Genomic DNA, 19,811 nt, shown 5'->3' on the forward strand with positions numbered 1-19,811 from the left:
ACTGCGCAAAAGGTGGATTTTCTTTTTATTTATTTTATTATTTTTTTTTAGCTTTGCGCTAATGCGGGATGAACGCAAGTCGTAAAACCTTGACATTTTCACAAAATAGAATACTTGTTTTCCAGCCAGTTCTATTCAAAAGTGAGGGGTGTATCACTGATTCTATTTTTTCCACATGCCAGTAGATTTGTTTTGTTTTTCCATACACAAAGCAAAATTTTTCCAGAGTATGTAGCATATTTCAGACATTAGTCATATTGCTTAACACCCTAATGGAAGACATTCAGATACTACACCAAAAAATAAAAAATACACCAAATAACTATAAAACTAAGTTAAACAAATCAACAAGTAAAAATCTTCTTGTTTTTCAGTGATTTGAGTGTATTTAACCACAGATGATGTTCTCTCTCTCTCTCTCTCTCTACATATATATATGTAAAAATTTCCTAAGCTAACGGCATTTTTTAATATATCTGACTGTGATAAAGCCACAGTTGACAAAATACCATAATTCTATGTTGGGTTTCAGCTGCGGACTAGTCTGCTGAACTCAACAGTGATGCATGATGAAGGTAGGAATAAGATGCTTAAATTAAGGCATATTTTTAGATTAGGAATATGTATTTCTGTCAGATTTAAAATATATTAATTTTGTTCCTCAAATTGTTGCTTTGGGTTTTTAGTAAACTTCAGATATATAGGGTGAAGAACTGCTTAGAATGTCACTGTGGTTATCGGGGGACTTGAGGGATCATGCTGCCGCTGGGCCACGCTTGTGTGGCACGACTTTAACGAGCCTATCAAATGATGCATCAGTGCGGTTTTACACGGGTGTCAGACAGATCACTCATGCATTGGGTCACATCAGGTCTGAGCTTAACGAGGTCTGAGCTTAATGTGATCTAGCAAAGACCAGCTAAATGAGTTCCATGTGTAGCGGCAAGAGCCAACGGTTCTTACTAAAATAGCGACTTCGTTGCTCCAGAAAGCAAACAACCCCTCAAGACTCAGGGAGAGATACAAAGTTTTTGGCAGCGTTAAATTCCTAAGAACTACTTTCAATCAATAAATTCACAAAAAGTACACACCTCATTAGATTCGGTACAGATTGCAAAGCTAGCTATAATGTAAAAACAGGCAGACAGTCTGTCTCAATATTATTACAGGAAGGCTTGGTTAAATTAATAGCTTCTCATTGATTAAAAAATCTTGCATTTTACATGTTCTTAAGTTGGTTCCCACCATTACCTTTCAATAACAGAATACGAGTCTTTGGAGAAATGTGGTTATATTGAACTGCTGTATTGAAATACAAAGGTAGGCAAAATTAGTTGTTTACATTAGCCTATCATTGTTTCCTGTCATAAAGTCCTGTCCACCTGAAAGGAAAAGACAATCCCATCAATGTGTCCCAAGTGTTTGCTGTTTGTTAATTTTTACAATATTCCTAGACTGTTGAAAATATAGTTAGTTTGGAACAGTCACCAAGCATGACTCCATCAAACCATTTCAGTCACAACTGCAGGTGAGAAATCTTTGATGTCTGCGTAGCATTTGCCACGGCATGCAACTCAGCTTTTGCCCAGTCTTAATTACTGTACTAAATCCAGCTAACAATAATAACACAAATTCTGATCCACTAAAGCGCTTTCCAGACCATCCTAAGGACCCAAATTTTGAGCCTGATTGCACAGAGTGCTTTGCTAGGGTGAGTGGTTTGCTGCCAGTCATATTATGAATACTCCAGCAAAAGCTGTTCCAAGAGCTTCTGCATCAACCTATTCAAATGTGTTTCATTGGGATTCAACGTTGGAAGATTTTTCTCAGTGCCACAGATCACCTAATCTGAATTGAAGTGGTACAAGTCCACAGTGTTGTTTTTTTTTTAATGTAAGGTGTTGTGGTTGATTGCACTTGTTTCTTTTGTACTCATGCAAACTTGCTCTGCACCGCAACCATTCTTATGGGTCAAGTGTTCTTCTGCCAGTCAAACTCCACAGGAGGGATCAGATATCCAAGTACGCCAAGTGTGTCAGTACACTAAGACCTGTGGTTGCTTCTTGTTTCAGTGCAATGCATATGTCATCTTCTCCTTTCTCAGCAGAAACGCTGAATCAAGCAGTGTGTTGTTGGATGCATGGCAGATAAATGGAAGCTGCTTGAGCGCCTCTGGTGGGACTGGAGGATTGGGGTGTGGAAGGGAAGAGACAAGGGGGTTGACTTTATGGTGACAGAACAGCTGGATGATTTTCCTGCATCTCAGACTTTGGGATGTCACTTGCAATAGTGCTTTCAAACACTGGGTTTGTACACATTGGTTTTTAGGCCGTTTTAGGGATTGATTATTATACCAGTTGAACCAGCTGGCTGCAGGTTTGGTATTACACCCAAGAAGAGACAGTAAGGTAGTAACCACTGCTAGCTGCTCCTTGGATTCCTTATGTGTACAGTTTGTGTAAATAGTCTTTGAAAATATAAACCTCGGCATCATCTAGAGATGGTCTGTGCTTTTGCTAATGGAGCCTTCACTATAATAAAGTCTAGTAGATTAATTCCTCCTTGGAAAAAGACAAGTCCATGTGCTAATTGAGACCATTTTGTTCTCTTGTAACTCAGGTTTTGATACATCACGTCATTTTGTAAAGCTCTTCAGGGAAACACTGTCTCTTTATATCAGGTCATTAGCCTATTTTTCTCTGTTGACCACAGTGGTGTTTACACAGTGTGGAAGTGAGATTTTTTTTCCTTTGTGTGAGGCTGAGCCCCTTCTAAGTTATAGGGGTTGAGCTGTACGTCCATTTCCAGCTATTTACCTCGTTGGCCGTGCGTTTGCTGACTCTTCTCTCTTCCTTCCCCAGTTTTTAATTCATCAGAGTCCTGCAGTGCAATGAAAAGATGTTGCTTGGTTCTCAATGAATTCTGTGGAAGTACCAAAGGGAAAGAGTAAGCGTCTATATTTGGAATAAATACAAACTATTATTAGACAGAGTTTTTGGAAGTAGTTGTAATTTATCTGCTATCAGGAGCAATAGAAAACCATATGGATGATAAAAAACATATCCAGGGCAAGGTCCTTCCTGTGTCTGTTGACAACTAATATGCACCAGGAGGGCAGTGCCATATGTTTGCATGTACGTTACCGCAGGGGGCAGTGACATATGTTCACACGTATGTCACCCCTCTGGCCTGCTGTCATAAGGCTGTTTCCCAAGGGGCATGATCCCTTGAAAAACAGAAACAAAACCCACAAATGTGAGTCTCCTGCTTTCTCTTTGTCAGCAGATTCTCTAAGACTAGCGTGGCTGCCTTGGCAAACAATCAGAACAGCTGCCTCAAAGGCTTCTGTAGCCTTCTCTGATATTCCTTCAAGGTATTTAACAGTGAAGAAGGAAAATATAGCCACCCTGCTAGAACAGTCACAACTGCTGGAACAGTCATACCTGCTGAAATACTAGACCTCCCAGGAACCCTGAGGCTGGTAGACACTTGGTCCTCCCAAAAAATTTCATGGACTGTCCTTCTCTTCACTGCTTTACGGGCTGGACCCAGTTTCACATCATGTCATAAGCAGCTCTCGGCAAGATAAAAAGAAGTTTGAGTATAGTGGAGTGAGAGAAAAATCAGGAAGTGTTGTTCATGGTACTTTCTCCTGTAGTTTTTGTGGGTTAGAGATGAACAGTGCTATTAGATTATCTTGACCATTCCCCTGTCAGTGCAAAATTATTCTTTGGAATGTAATTTCTAGTGTTTTGTTCGTTCCATTTAGTACTAATCCAAGCAGATAGCCTTTCTGTTGTATCTCTTGGGAGATCATTTATCCCTCAATCCACTTATTCCACTATTAGGTAGATTTTCTGAAATTTGCAGTGTATTTTTCTTTGCTTAATTTCCTTCCTCTCTTTAATTATCCCTTTTGGTGCAAATATGGCTCATCTATATATATTTGCATTCTCTCAGAGGTCATCTAGTCTGGTGCACAGAGAAGGAATGCAAGCTGCAGTGTGAAATTTGGTTCTAGAAAAGGGTAACCTGCAGGACATTTTCTGTGGTCTCAGACGACTCGTGACTACAAAATATTTTGGACAGCTTTGTGGATACGCATCTGTTAACTAAGTCTTATTTGGTCTAGGTCTGTTATATTATTTAGACTTGAATGCTAGTAACCATTCCAAGGGCTCTCTGTGAAAGTTTTAATAGGAGCATATAAAGCTGCTTCCCTGTTTTACGAGGGAAATCCCTAAGTGGAGAAAAATGGTGAGAATTCTGCTTACTTGAGACGGCAACTCTGGATGAGCCAAACAACAATTGCATCCCCTTGCTCTGAACTGTGCACTGTTCAAAGCCAAGTCTAACAACTTCAGCTTCTGATGGACTTTATTTTCCTCTCCATGATTCATAGTTAATGAAACTACGCTTGTCTTGCGCTTTTGTGAAGATTTGGGTGTTCACTAGTGTCTTCTATGAAAGGGCTATGATTTTGCTTGCCTTTCTCCTTTGCTAGCCATTTATCTACCTTGTCTCTATCTTAGTGTTCTGAAAGCAGAATTACCGTTTTCCTGCACAGCAATTTCACCTCCTCCAGCATCTGAAAGCTTCCCTGTGCTTTAGGCAGCTGTGTTTATAGCTCCAGCACCTCTCAGACAAACTCAGCAGGAAGCTCTGAAAGAGGCACATAACTAAGGCAGATTTGGGGCACCATCAGAGGCTGGTCTCTGAAAAGCAAACCGAGTAGGAGTAAGTCACGGGGAGGAAAGAGAAACCATGATGGGATAGCTGGAGAGATGCTTCCTGTCTCCAGGAGTAACTGGGGCTGCTCAGGATGGAAATTTCTGGATTAGAGGATGTGGCAGGCAGGAGTGAGTCACAGCACAGAGTCAGGCTTTACGTCTCGAGGAGAAAGTTGGAGACTGCTGAGAGAAGGAATGATGAAAGAGGACCGGCTTCAGAGACTGCAGAAACAATACGTTCCCAGGGATCAGAGGCTACAGTGCAGTTTGCTGCAAATCAAAAAGCCACCAAGTTGACTGAAACCAAGCTGCAAAGGACTCTCCATGCAGCGACAAAGTAATCAAGGAGAGATTTTAGCAGAGATTTTTTTATAAAGCTTTTGCTATTTCTATCTTTCTTAGTCAGCCTGAGTTTTCCACTCCTTAAAATAATATTTAAAAAAAAAAAAAAAAAAATGTTCTCCTTTACATTAACAGAAAATGTAGATATTTGAAGTTAAACATGTTTTTGCTCTTCTCTAGGGATCTCAAGATTAGAGAAAAGTTCTGAGCTCCAACTCAAAGAGTTCTAACTCCAGCACCAATACAATGGCTATACCTTGTATGTACCAGTAATTATTTTGAAATATTTTTTTAATTTATATGCGGGGCTTTTTTCTTCTTTTGCATTTTGTTCAGTGTTTTAGAAGAGTTGAAAATGGTCCTCAGCTTTCTCTAATCACCAAGTGGTTACGATCACTTTATCCATCCTAACAAAGTAGTACGTATACTTCATTCTTTCTGCAAAGGACAAACAGTGTAAATTTGGTCCCCAAAACTTTAGTCTTGTCATTAGCTTAAATGAAATGGCATTTTAGGCCAGCTAGTTACTCTCCTACCTGCCAGGATACTTTACTTTTGGTTCACACTCCAAATATTGTCTGGCTGTAGGCCATTGACATCAGACTTAACTCAAAATACTGACAAAGTTCTTGCCTGAATGGGCCGTAGGGTTAAAAATCTTCACACAGAATTAGGAAATACTTTCAAAGACAAATAAATTAGACAAAGCCGTAATTGCCTTATGGATGTTCTACAACAGGAAGAAAAATCTGAACTTGAATAAATTATTTATTCGAAGTAATTTGCTTTATGAAATAAAGTAGGTTGGAAGTCGGGATCAGAAATCGGTAAAAGTAGATGCTGGCTGAGGAGATAAACCCAAAGAAATCAGAGAAACATACCCTTGTTTGTGGAAATGATCATGAGGGAGGGCAAAGTGGACATGAGTAAATGGGCAATGAAGCTTTTCAGTGTTGTGGTCAATGACAGTATTCTAAAGAGACAAAAAAATGTCTGCATTTCTTAACTTTTTTTAAAGATACACTAAAAAGTGATGAGAAAAAATGAGAAAACACCTAAGAAAGCACTGAAGAAGATGGTACTCATATTAGCAGCCATGCAAGATGATTATGAGAGCAGTGTAGATCTGCACACTAGTATTTTGAGATATTAACTATGATCTATAACTTGAGATACAACTGTGTTAATTTACCTAACATACCTTTCTGCCAGCAAAGTATTGTGCCTTCTTTTATACTGAATAGAGAAATGATTATGAATGTCATAAACAGGATACCCTATGAGATCTTCCCTTTCTTATCCATGTTATGGATGTAGATCTTTCTTTGAGTGTATGCATTTCTAACAAATGGTAAAAGCCGATATTTCAAAGTATTTGTTTTGTGAATGCATGCTATGAACAGAGTATTGTAATTTATTATTTGTATAACCTAGTCACTGCAATGTTATTTCTTCTCCTGCAGTGCTTGCACTTCCTATTTTTGCTCTTGTAGATTTAAACATCTGTGGGCAGAAGACAAAAATGTGTCACCCCACACAAGTTTATAGCTATGTCCTAAAGTTTTGTTAGTTACATCAAATTCTGTTTTCCGCCTCTTTAATTTGTCTCTTCTTTTTTTTTTTTTTTTTTTTTTTTATTTTATTTTATCTCAACTCCAAATCACAGTATACAACCACTGTGGCTTTGTAAGCTGCAGGGAGAATTAAATCCCACTCACTTCTGCAGTTTTCATACTCCACACTTACCGGAAAGACTCACTCACCTGGGAAAAGCAAGCCAGGTCATCCCAGTCATTGGCCACCTTAGACGGGCAGACTATTATTGTACTATCATGACTATGTCATCTTGTATTTGAACTTCAGCTTCATTTATGAAACTTGGGACCTTTCATATTATTAGCATCACTGAGGGAGCGGATTTTCCATGGCACTCTTGCATTGTAATACCCAGGAATGCAGAGGTGACACACTGCAGCTAGATTCACTAGCATAAGCAAGATGGTAACTTGTGTCTTATGGGGCAGAAGTGGGAGTCTGGGGCAGGAAAGCAACTGGGGTGGAGGCCTGTGCTGAAGGGAAGCATCCTAAACCCTGTCTTGTTTCTCCTCCTGGGGCTGAGAAGAGGCAGCAGGAGCTGGTGCAGCCTATTCTTGGAAGGGCTGCTCCCCTTTCCAGTCAGCTGAGACTGACAAGAATTATTTTTTTCAGTTCTGCATGTACCTTCGTTGAATGTCATCCCCCATTTCTGCCATTTATTGTCCTGAGGTCCTTCCTCAATTCTTCACGCTCTCTTTTGTTGTACTAACAATATGTTTGTGTTACCCATATACATGGTCTCTTCTCCATTCATTGGGTTACCTGCGAGTGTGTTGAACAGAATGGATCTTACCACAGATCCTTGTGGAATTCCAGAGGTGCCCTCTCTCTAATGTGAAAGGTGACCTTTCATTTCTACAGTTTGTTTCATCTCTCTCTTATTTGTGAAAGCTCAGTGGAGAGTAGGACAATTTCCCTCCTCTATATGCCTATATTTTTATCCACCATGTCCAAAAGGTTTTGGGATCATCTGGGGCTTGGCAAGAACCTACTGTCTTTTTGAAACAGGCTCTAGAGATAGCACAGAGCACCTGGGCTGGCTCAGATTTCCACAACATTTTACTACCTGTGCCTTATTTAGATGTTTTATTCTTACTTCCAGTATCACAGCAGCAATAATCCTGTGTGAGCCCTGTAATTGTTCTTCACAAATGATCTGTCTCTTATTCACTTGACAAAGAAACAAACTGTGTTTTGTTGTGCATTGTTTCATGCACATTCATCTCAATCGATTCTACCTCCATGGAGACTGTAGTTCTACACAGCATCTGAAAATTCCTTTGCAACCTCATTGCTGCTGTTCTCCAGAACAACGGCTTCTCCAGAATCCTGTGTATTTTCTTAGCGTCACTCATCTGATCTCAGACTCCTTGCAACAAAGCTGCTGTCTTGAATAAATGTTCTTCTTGTGATGGTAAATCGTGGCCACCTTGATATTCCTCCCAACATTTTCGTCATCCTTTGAATAAACAGGCAGGCTTACACCTCCACGATATGCCAATGCCCTCTGCTGTTATTCATATTTTTGAATTTATTTACCTTTTGAAAGGGTCAGCTTGGTAGAAGCAGTAGCTATTTGTCTGCGGGAGCATAAGATTCCTTTGTCTGTCTTGCTACTCCTTGCTTAGGTTGCATCAAGGGAGCATGGATCAGTTTTAATGATGGAAGCGGCAATTAGTGCTGCTGAGCTACAGTTTCAGGTTTTTGACAGAGCTGCTGAGCTTAATAAATTATGGACATGGAGAAATGGGGGCAGTCGAGGGGGAAGGAAGGCCTCAGAATCTGCCTGAGCAGCACATGAACTGGTGGTGCAGTGCGTCGCATCTCTATTCAATAAATGTCCATTTCAGTCTGTTTTTGCGGTCAAGTGTGAAGAAGAAACATCATCTGTAATTAATAACAGTTAAAAAAAATCCATATGAATACATGCCAGCACAAGGAATGAAAAGGAACAAAAGAGGGTTGGAAAAGAGAACAAAAAGTGCTTCAGAATAATGGAGAAGACTCAGACGACCAGCCTGTGGGGTGGACAGAAGCCTCCAACACAAGGCTTTGGGGGACAACACAAGGCTTTGGGGGACACATCTGAGCTAAAGGCCTTTTGAAGAGCATGCTGATTTCGTAGGGATAAAAATACATCATCACACAGGTTATTCCAGAGTGTGAGGTAAGGCACAAGTTGTCTCCTCCATGCATCTATGCATTTGCACAGCCAGGACTGGAAATATTTGAACATGTGGGGTTGAAAAAAAAGAAAACCCACAATAAAAACTTGTCCTTCTGTGTATTCACAGGGACATGTCTTATTTGCAGTTATTTATATTCCGACTGTACCCAAAGTATGACAGGCACTGTGCAAGTCACCAGGAAGGAGAGGATTTAGGACACAAAGACTGTGGTGTCCCCAAGCAAAAACTACGAGTGGAAAAACACAACACCCACAACCAAAGCAGTCAAAGTGCTGACCAACCACTTGCCGTTGATTGCAGTTCTGCTTGTTTTAGAGCTATAAACTCCTCCTTGTGCTTTCTTAATTTTATCTGGTTATGTTGATACATGTTTGGCCTAAACCTTGGCATATGGCTTTGCATCAATGTTTAACTTCCTGCTGTTGTGTTTAATGCAGTAAATATTATTTCAATTCTAAATACTACTCATTAATTAATACTAAAAACTACTTTCTTGATAATAATAAAGTCCATTAAATTGGAGTGGGCACTTATTTAGACATGGAGTTTTCTGGAAGAGGGTCAGTAAAATACGGCCCTATAGGACAGCTCAGCAAAAACTTGAGAAAAGCAATAGCTGAGTCAAGAAGGTGTAGGTCTAACTAGCTAAGACTAAAAATGTACATGTGTTCTTTTCCCTCCTTTGTGACTGCTTCTATTTTTAAGTCCACTGTACTAACAAATCACACAAAGCCAGGGTACAAGCTCAACTCAGGCACAGTATTTATCATATTGCTTAATAATTAACATGGTACAGGCACAGTACGGCTTGTAGGGTGAGCTCCCATCAGAGGACTCTGCCCGCAGCAGCCGGGCTGAGCACAGCCTCCCTACTCCGGAGAGAAAGGAGCAAAGCTGGCGTCAGTCGTGCCATGCCACATGGCTTTCTCTCGGTGTACTTACTGTGTCAGTGTAACCTTTATAGTCTTACTGACTAAAACTGTTTACCCTCTCTGTAGTCCTCCAGGGAAGGGGGGGAAAAGCGTTATCCCCACTCTAGCAGCTGGGAGGGGAGCACAGAACTGCTGAGTGGTGGGAAAAAACCCCAGACATCTCAGCAGACACAGAGGTGAAGCTCCAAAAAGTGGGATTTTTCGTAAAGCTATGTGAAAGTAGTATTTTCTGCCTCTGTTATTGGTGTTGGCTAGGAAATCAGAATTTGGTTTCACAAAAAAAAAAGTTGGGTTTGGAAGTTTAGTAAAAAATGATAATCAGATTGGACTCTTTCATGTACATGGAGAGCAACATTCATGCTCAGCTTCTGAATCCTCTGTAGCCCACATTCATGATACAGACATATCATACTGGAAACCCAGATTCAACTCCTTTCTCTTCTTCAGAAGGAAAACTCAGTCATTACTCCCCCAGATGCCAAGTGGGCCTGTGAGATGCCACAAGGACGGTGGATAGGGGGATGCAAATCCGCTGCTAATCAGTCCCCATTATTCAAGCTTTTATCCAAACATTACAATTCGTATTAAAAATTCCAGCTTTGAAAAATTGGCAGTCCCTGATAAAAAAAAAAAAAAAATCGTAAAGATCTTGGTCAGTTTTCTGCATTGCAGCAAGACTGATTTAAATTTTATGATGTTTATTGGATGCAATGGTGCTCTAAATCAGCTGACCCTTTATCAAAACTTAAGTGAGCCAGTAAAGAAGTACTTGATCAGGCTTGAAAAGTTGTTTTTTCAGAGTCAGAGTGTCTAAGAAATGTGAGCTGCTTTGAGTGTCCATTTTGACAAGCTGCCGTCTAAAATGCATCCCAAGAAGCTGCAGTCTTATTACTTCTATTCACTCGTTATTTTAAGTTATACACATATTAGACTGCCACAGTGAATGTTGCTTCCTTCACATGGTCTCAGTGTAACACATTATTTCAGGTCACATTATATCAGTCAGGTCACATTATATCAGCCAGCTCAACAAGAATGTCAGTGACTTTCACCTTGTTCCTGCTCCCTGTAAACAGAATAATTACTGAAATTATATTGTCTTTCATTTACTTAACCACCAGTACTTTCTTTGTGAAAAGAAATAGCCTGGTATAAGAAAACACAAATCCTAGCAGAAGCAGTCTGAAGTCTTGCACGCTTTCAAACATGGCTTCTAGCATTATATAACCGGAGTGCGAAAACCTGGAATGAGGAAGAAAGTTCTCCATGTATGTTATCTCCCTTGCCCTTGCCCTGTAGATGTCCTGTGGTCATTACTCCACCCACGTGTGGCAGCGAGACATACTTGCAAAGCACTAATGCTGCTATCCGTCTGGCTAACCCTGACAAAGCCTAATAGCCAGTTTGGTTGCCAGTGGCCCATTTTGCTTGCCATCACTCCGATCCTTTTTTACCAGGGATGAATGGAAGCAGCGGTGAGGGGGAAAATATCTAAGGAGCCAGTATATGGGTTTACTGTCAAGAGAACATTTGCATTTCTAACAACCTTTCTATGAAAACATGTCATCATCATCCTCTTTTCTTCTGCTTAGGTCTTGGTGTTACACACACACTTGCACTTCATGCTGTCCAAAGGGGACTAAATGCTTTCATCTCACACCTGCTGTATAAGTTAAACTAGTGGGCGCTTTCTGGCTGATTCCAAAAGATGTGTCTCTCTCTAATCCAATACATGCTTTGGGGTAGGGTTTTTAAAGCCCCTTTGCAGAAGCTTTCCAGACAGGTATGAGACAATGGAAGTTCTCTAATTCTAAAGCGATCAATTTTTTTTTCTGTATTAGGAAATATTTCATCTTGTTTTAATAAAAGATTAAATATAGTTATTATTTTTTAAGTATGCTCTAATTTTAGGAGATGGTAGTTTAGTAAGTTAGACTGTTACAATCAGGGGAACAGTCCTCCCTAAGAGAGTTCTAAACAATGACATCTTCAAACCCCTGAAAGTTATCATACACAGGTTTCCCATTTCCCTCTATCCCATTGAGCATATATTAACAATTCCTAGCATAAACTATTAAAATTATTCAGCCAGTTCACAGAGTGTTGTTTTTAAAATGAAGAATGCTACGATCTTTTAATGTCTTTGCTGTTATAATATGTACTAAATTAGCAGAACCCTGATGCTCTGATCATTTACACCACAATGTGCTATTTAAAACTGGAAGCCCAGCAGGAGATTTTATTTTTATTAATTTAGTATAATTTTAAACATTACAAAAATAGCTGTCTTACAGCTTCCCTGCTGAGTCCTAGATTGTTGCCACAGCCTCTGTAATACTTTATCAGGAGAGTAACATCACTATAAATACTGCATAGTTGATTCTGGTTTCAACACAGAATACAAAAGGATGTGGAAGACTGAAGAAAAAATGACAAAAAAAAAAAAAACAGGGTGGTTCTGTTTTACATTTTGTTTGTCTTTTTGTTTCCTTGCTTTTAAATCTTCTTTCCTTACTGGTTTTTCTCTAATGGGAGTTGTGAATTTGTAATCAAAGCCTAAAAGCTGAGGTTCCCCGTCGTAGTTAATGGTAGACATGTCACACAATGCTGCTGTAGGAAAATGAGTTTCACTCGAAAATGTCCCTTGTCTCTCACCCTGCCATTCCTGTGGGCTAAACACTGCTGTAATGGTGGTGTTTGAGTCTAATGTGCAGTGCAAGAGCAACCCCACACGAATTGCAGCTTTGCAGGTTTTAATACGGAGCTGGTTCACATCTGCTCACCTTTGTGTGTGTTTAGCGAGCCTACATCTGCCTGGGAAAAAACCAAAAGGCCACAGACAGTTATTATACTCGATCTCTTGCCTGTACTAGCGATGGCATCAGTGTCAGATAGACATAATAGCGTTTGGCTCTTTTATCACGATTTTCACTTTTTGGAATGAGTGGAGTTGAGCAGAAGCTCTTGCCAGGAGTGTTCCAGCGGAACCTGTGACCTTTCAACAATGGAGGGGTCTCAGCAATGAGGCAATATTTGCTATGCAAAAGATGTGATTTCGGGTACCGCAGTCCATCATTCGTAGTGAAAAGCTGGGACGGACTGTTGAGGGAAGCACAGACTATGGCTGAAAGTGATTTGAAGTAAAAAGGTGTGAGCTACTGAATTTAAGCTCACTGTGGAACTCTTCAGTGTCTGTATTGTTTACACACTTTCTATTATATTTAAAGAGCAATTTTTAATTTTTTTCTTACTGGCTACCTGAATTACGGGCAGCGGTGGTGCTTTCCAGCTACAATTCTTCAAATAAAATCTAAAAACTGGATGAAACTCAGTTCCAAATCATTAGGATTTTCTGTGTGACTCTATAAGGAGAAGCATAGTTCACTGGCTGGCAACGGGTTCTCTTGTAAAACCCCTGTAGCTTTCATTAAAAATTACTGATTTGGCAGATCCGTGGTGCAAATGTGGTTGGCATATATGTCTCTCTTTTGCATTTGAGAGGGGGGACATCACATTCAAAACATCTCAACACTTGGATGTTAATTGTCATATAGATATTGATTGAGTGACACGTCGGCAGTTCCGCAGTGTCTCAGACAGGGGCTATGTGTTGGCCTGTCTGAGGCATAGAAGGCAGCAGCCTTCCTCCTCGGTGACCCATCAATTAACCCTAATTAAATCAATAGTATTTTCCTTTGAAGAACATCAATAATGACTAAAACTAACCCCCCCACACCCCCCCCCCGCCTCCACCCTCAGTCCATACTGTGGGGTAGTCAAACGCCTGTTAATTGGCTAAGATAACCAAGTTCATCACCGAAACGTTTGTTGCTGGAAAGTGTTGTTGTGTCCCCTGTGCCGTGAGGTTTACACCTATGCACCCACGCATCAGGGTTGAATTCAATATCAATTTGTTTGCAACTCTCTTCATTTTGCACAGCTACCAGGAGAACGTGAGTGTGGTAAGTCATTCCAAGGATATTGGAAGAAATGAGGCATGAAATAAAAGCTTTCCTGCACTCTCTGCTGACCCTCAGGAACGTAAGGCAGCTCACTGTGTTAAAGAGAAGCATCCAGGCATTAAGTAAGGGACTGGGACAGTGAGGAGTGAGTCCTCTGTGTGACACACTCTCCTGAGCCCATGACATCAATGTCCTCAGAGCTATCACTCAGAGTTCACGATGGGATCTGTAAGACATCTCACATGTTGTTTTCCATCTTGGCAATGTCCGAAGATTTAAAAATCAAGATTTTACAAGACTTAGGAAAGCTTTTCCTTTTCCTTCTTTTTTCCCTTCTCCTTCTTTTTTTTCCCTTTTCTTTTTTTTCCCTTTTCCTTCTTTTTTCCCTTCTCCTTCTTTTTTTCCCTTTTCCTTCTTTTTTTTCCCTTTTCTTTCTTTTTTTTCCCTTTTCCTTTTTTCTCTTCTCCTTCTCCTCCTTCTCCTCTTCCTTTCTTTTTAAAATAAAATATTTCATGAAGTGGGTGTACACACTGACAATGTTACAAACAATTAAGTATTAGGCAATTCTCCATTCTTAATTATTAGTCATACTAATCATATTAATCAAGTGGATCATTCTGAGCAGTGTTCCAGCTGTTTCACGAGCAAAAGCTGAAGGACTCTGGCTTATACTGAACAGTCTCCTGTAGAAACAAAGTGGGATTTTCCTATTTAACACTGGAACTTTCTTTCAATCTGACAGAAAAAACTCATGTATTTTTTTAGTCTTATCAAAAGTAGTTCTGCTGTAGGCTCACATGACAAGGTGACTTAGAGAAATATTACCACAGATTGCTAGTGGAAGAGATTTGGGTTTTGGAGGATTTCGAGGTCTAGCTCTGAGGACATCACAACTGCTCTATGGATAACTGTGCTGAAAGGAAGATTGACATATTGGTGTCATTGTTGCGTCTTTCACTAAAGTGTAATAGGAAAGGCAATACTGCAATATTGATTTGACCAGCAGGATTAAATTCAGGTTTAGTATTATCTTCCTGTCAAACCAGAAATCATCTTACTTACCCAAATGGCACAAGTCCCATATATTTCAGCAATAAGGTCTAAGCTAGTTGTAGAGTTATTCCAAGATGCATAGCAAATGTGTATTTTTCTAGTTTTCTTTCTCTTCATACCTAGTTTATAATACTACTAGGGAAGCAAAAATAAAAGAAAGTGTATGGTCATCTTTCCAAAGACCAGCTATTGAAAAAATAGACATTCTTGGTATGGAGAGCTACGTACCTTGATATGAAAAAACCACACGTATATTTAATAGTATGCCCGTTTCTTGGGATGTGGATTTCTACACCAGAACTGATGTGTACAGTAGGCTATGATTTCTGCTAAGAATACTACACAAGTCTATACAGCTTTGGAATAGTACAGTTTTTTAAAGACTGAAATTAAACGTGTTGGCTGTGACAAACACTAGATTGCAACTCTCAAAGATTAGATGTTAACAATTCGCTATATGATCATAGTGTCCATATAAGATAGCTTTAAAGAATCATGCTGTTTGTCATAAATTGTATTTTCAGTAATCAATACATTAATTACATATTAGATCAAAGGTACATAGGTTTTGATCAGTTCACATTCTCCTGTACTGTAGTTTGCTTAAGCCCACAGACATTGTAAAAATATTCTAGATGTACTAAAAACTGCTTGAACCTTTTTCATTGTTTCTTAGTAAGGAACATACAGCGTTTTATTAAATTATTTTCCAAATGTTATTTTGTAAAGAAATTTAATAAAATTTACTACTCTGCAATCCATTGAGCACTTCCTAATTTAATTTTCATATTCTGCATTTCCTGGGATTTACAATTAAAATTGTGATGAGCCAGACATTCAAACTCTTACATGTGTGAGATTTTATTATTCTTTTTTTTTTTTAGCTGAACAATATAAAAAGAATTTTGGTTTTAGAAAATATTTTTTAAACAAAAAAAGTGCAAGCAAACGAGGTCTTTTGTACATAGATTGTGAAGTTTTTACTAAGTTTGACAAACACTTCTCTTTTTCTTACTTTACCCATTCAACTGTTTGGCAAAATTGACTGTTTATGCCAATGCCAGATACAGTTAATAGAAAATGATAGTTCTGACATTTTATACTCTCCAACATTGATCAAATAAAATTAAAAAAATCTTATTCTCCAGAACAGACACTGTCATTAAAATTCTTGCAGATTTATTTACATAAAATTCAGCATGTGTGTAACTAAGAATGAGCCATTGTGTTTGAGAGTTAGTTCATTTTACTACTGTTTTATTATGCAGAGTTCTTGGAGATCATTAGAAATAAATATATTTATTTATTTTATAGTAATAATGCTTTATTTTTATTTTGCTTCTAAGATGCCTCTTGAGTTTTACAGCACAGTCCAAAGTTTGCACTCATTATTTTACCAATTTTCTAAAAGAATAGATTATTGTCATGCCACTAGCCCAGAAAAGGAAGGGCTCCAAACAAATCTTAAGGGTACTGGGTCACCTGTACATTCTTACGATCATACTAGATACAACCATTTTAATTCACCCTGAGCTTGGTAAGGATTTCTAACTATTCCCTGAGATGAGTCCTTGGGCTCTAAAAGCAGCAAATGCAAAAATACCTGCATTTACTCAGTGGTTCAGCCAAAAATCCATCATTCAGGCCTCCCAGCAGCAGCTTTCGATTTACGTCCAAGCCTCCCCCATTTTCGTATATAAAGGCCTCTTCTCAAAATTTTTCTGTACTTTAAATTGCGATTACATTGTGTGGTTAGAAAGTAGTGTCTCTTCAGGCTTTTATCAGAGCCAAGAACATCTCTAATTTACAGGAGGACACATTTGCGGATTGAGAGCCTCCTGTAACATCCACCATGTGGCATAAAAGACAGAGAGGTTTTGTCGCTGTCACTAGGAAAGCACCACAGAGAATTGCCTCCAGAAGCTGTAAAAGCACACAGGGTAGTGCAGCGCCAGCGATGGGAGCTTAGAGGGCTTTGCAGTTTGGCTGCCTTTATTAAATAACTTTTTTTTTACCAAAAAGAGATGTATTAATCTTCAGAACCGTGGGTGTGCCTAGTCTCCTTGCTCAGCATTGAAGGTCAATATTCTAGCACTAGCTTTCTACCAGCAGTGCGTTGTTTCCCCTTGTATTTCGTAGGGAAGGAGCAAAAGACCAGTCCCACCAGTCTGAGGACTGGGACGAGGGATGTCTTGGAGCAAGGAGATACAGCTGGTCCTCTCCGATGCAGGACCCTGTTCACAGCAGGCTGGATTTGGCTGTATAGTGGGAAACAGTGTCAGAATTAATAATATTTGTGCGCACAATGTTGCCTCCACTGTGCTGTTTCTAGACTTTCCAGCCCCCTTCCAAGATCTGTTATGCTAGGCAAGCTTGCTGAGTCAAAAAAATACCCAGGCAATAAAGGTATATGCTCATTAGGGCCTAATAAAACAAGTTACAATTTCAGCTACAATTCTAAGAAATATTATTGACAGAAGACTGTAACTGCTTTTAACTGTTTTTCTGATTAAGCATTATCTTGGAATGGATCCTAAACTCTGCATAGAACTTACAGAGTTGATTTCCACATAGAGGGTTTGCAAGCAGTTTGCAAGGGAGACGAGAAAGTGCATCATACTTCTGCTAGGTTTCATTACTGAATAGCCTGTTGATCTGCAAGCAGCTTTCTCCTCCAGGGTTTTCCAACAGACATTTTTATAACACCTACCAGGGAGATGACTTGATATGATGGAGACGTAGACGAGCCAGGGGAGCAAAATGGTCACTAGCAAGTGCTTCATATGACAAGCAGAAGAAACTTTTTGTCCAGCTCTAATCACTGTCTCAGCCATAACAGCGTAAAAGGAGGATAGAGGGCATCTGCTCCTAATACTCTCTGAGTTGTTTGGGACCTTTCATATATATTTTTTTTTTAAAAAATCTGAAGAACAACAGCACTGTCTGTTATAGAAAGTATGGCCTTCCGTATTTCTCTCTGAACTCTCCATAAGCCTGCTCATATAGGTTCTCAAGGAGTTATACTGGCATGCAATTAAAATGAAATATTAATTGGTAGTTTAAAAAAAAATACTGTGCCTGCAGAATGTAACTCAGTTCTGATATATTTCACAATACATTTATTCAGTGAAGGAAAACGTTCCTCTGGCCAGCAAAGTAAATTTTCTGATCTCCAAATGGACATTTTATCTTCTTCTGGTCTGATCTTGTGGTGGCATCATGAATTTCGCAGACAGCTTTGTTAATCAGCAGAGTGCTCCAGAAAAGATCATTCTCAGCTTAAAGTAAAGTTACTATTTCTCTTTAAATACACATGTTCCAAGTTCCCAAAACGTCCCTGTGGCTCCAACATCCCAACAGTGTCATTATATTTACAGTGTGCAAGAAGCTAAGGTAGGGTTAATTAGTTCGGATAATACCACAGTTAGTTCAGACTATAACTCATGTAGACTGTAACAGGGTGGGGTTTTTAAATGTTACATCTATGTTATTCTTTTTTCCATCTTAATGTTCCTGTGCCTTTGCTATCACTTTCCTCAAGTCTTTGCTGAAATTTCCGATAGTGTTATGGTAGATTAAAAGAAATTTAAATTATATTCTAGGTGCCAGTGAGCTGTAAAATAGAAAATGTTCTGAAATATGTGTTTCCATTGATTGCTGACTTTAACCTTTTTTCCTTTTTCTTTTTTTTTGTTTCTCTGATTTACTGGTGAAGTTGGCATTTGTTCTGGTCTTCTGCTATTAGCTTGAGATGAGCATTGACATTAAGCAATTCTACGAGAAAGTTTTCAACTTAAAAGGAGGGGAAAAAAAGTTCATATCTGAGATAAAATGGTTACACATGCTCACATAAACCGAAGGTTTGTGTTTTTCTGCCTCTGAAAGGTTCAGTACTTCTGTAATTGTCACAGAGGAAACGAAAGAAATCTGGTCAATTGTCTAGAGAAAGAAAGTAATCTCAAATATTTTGGAAGCCTTCAGTGGCCTCTGTGTCACACCACACAGTGACGTTGTGTGACATGGCTTAAGGTGTACAGATAGGCTTGTCTTCAAAAGTAATAAAAAATGAGAAGTAAATAGAAGTTTGGGAATGACCTTTTTAGTTTAACAAGGAAGCTATTCTCTGTTACAATCTAGATATCCATGGATGAAATCATACCAGCACTTCAGAAGTTTATGTTTCACCTCCTATTACTTTTTATTTCTTTATTTTTGCTGTTTTGGATGGAAATTAAGAAAATATCCAAGTTTTTCTCTGAAAAAAAATTATAACCATTTTCAAAGCTTCCTATCTAGCTTTATCTGTTTACATATTAAACAGTATTCTTGTTCTCTTGTCAACATTATTGGGTTTATTTCTACCAATACATCATAACTATGTACTAAAAAGCATAAAGTCTGCATTGAAGTCTATGCATTATGTAGACACCAGCAATAGTTATTTTGCAGGGTTGTTCTTTGTTGCTTCATTTTATTTTTTTTTCTTTTTTCTTTTCTGCGAGACTGGAATAAAGAATGAACAATTTAGTTTACAATCTAATTTTGAGGGAAATGAGAAGTGATGAAATGTCGTGAAAAGAAAAAAAAAAAAATCCTGAAATAAAGCAGAACTATTTCACAACACACATAAAATAACTCCTTCTCTGTTGCTCGTAAACAACACTAATGTCCAGTGCCTATTATTCGGTTATTTGCAAATAACTGACATTATGCCTGTGCTCAAAGTCAGGCACGTCGCTATTGCAGCAGCGTGGGCACCTGTTGCTCCTTTGCCCGTAATTCCTGCGCTACACAGCCTTGTAAAAGGGGTCCTGACTCTTTTGTTTGCCTCACCTCAGCAAAACGCTGCTGGAAGTTGGGTGAGGAATCTGCAGGACAGAAACATCAAGAGCCACCCAACTCTCACAGAAAGTTAGGGAGACAACTGTCAGAAGAGAGCGAGCTAGAGCTGGCTCGTGCCCCCTGCCCCATGAGTATTCCCTGCAGCACAGCTAGTGGCTTTCCAGG

The sequence above is a fragment of the Leptosomus discolor genome, chromosome 7 (genome assembly GCF_034619465.1).
Source record: "Leptosomus discolor isolate bLepDis1 chromosome 7, bLepDis1.hap2, whole genome shotgun sequence".
Taxonomy (NCBI): Eukaryota; Metazoa; Chordata; class Aves; order Leptosomiformes; family Leptosomidae; genus Leptosomus; species Leptosomus discolor.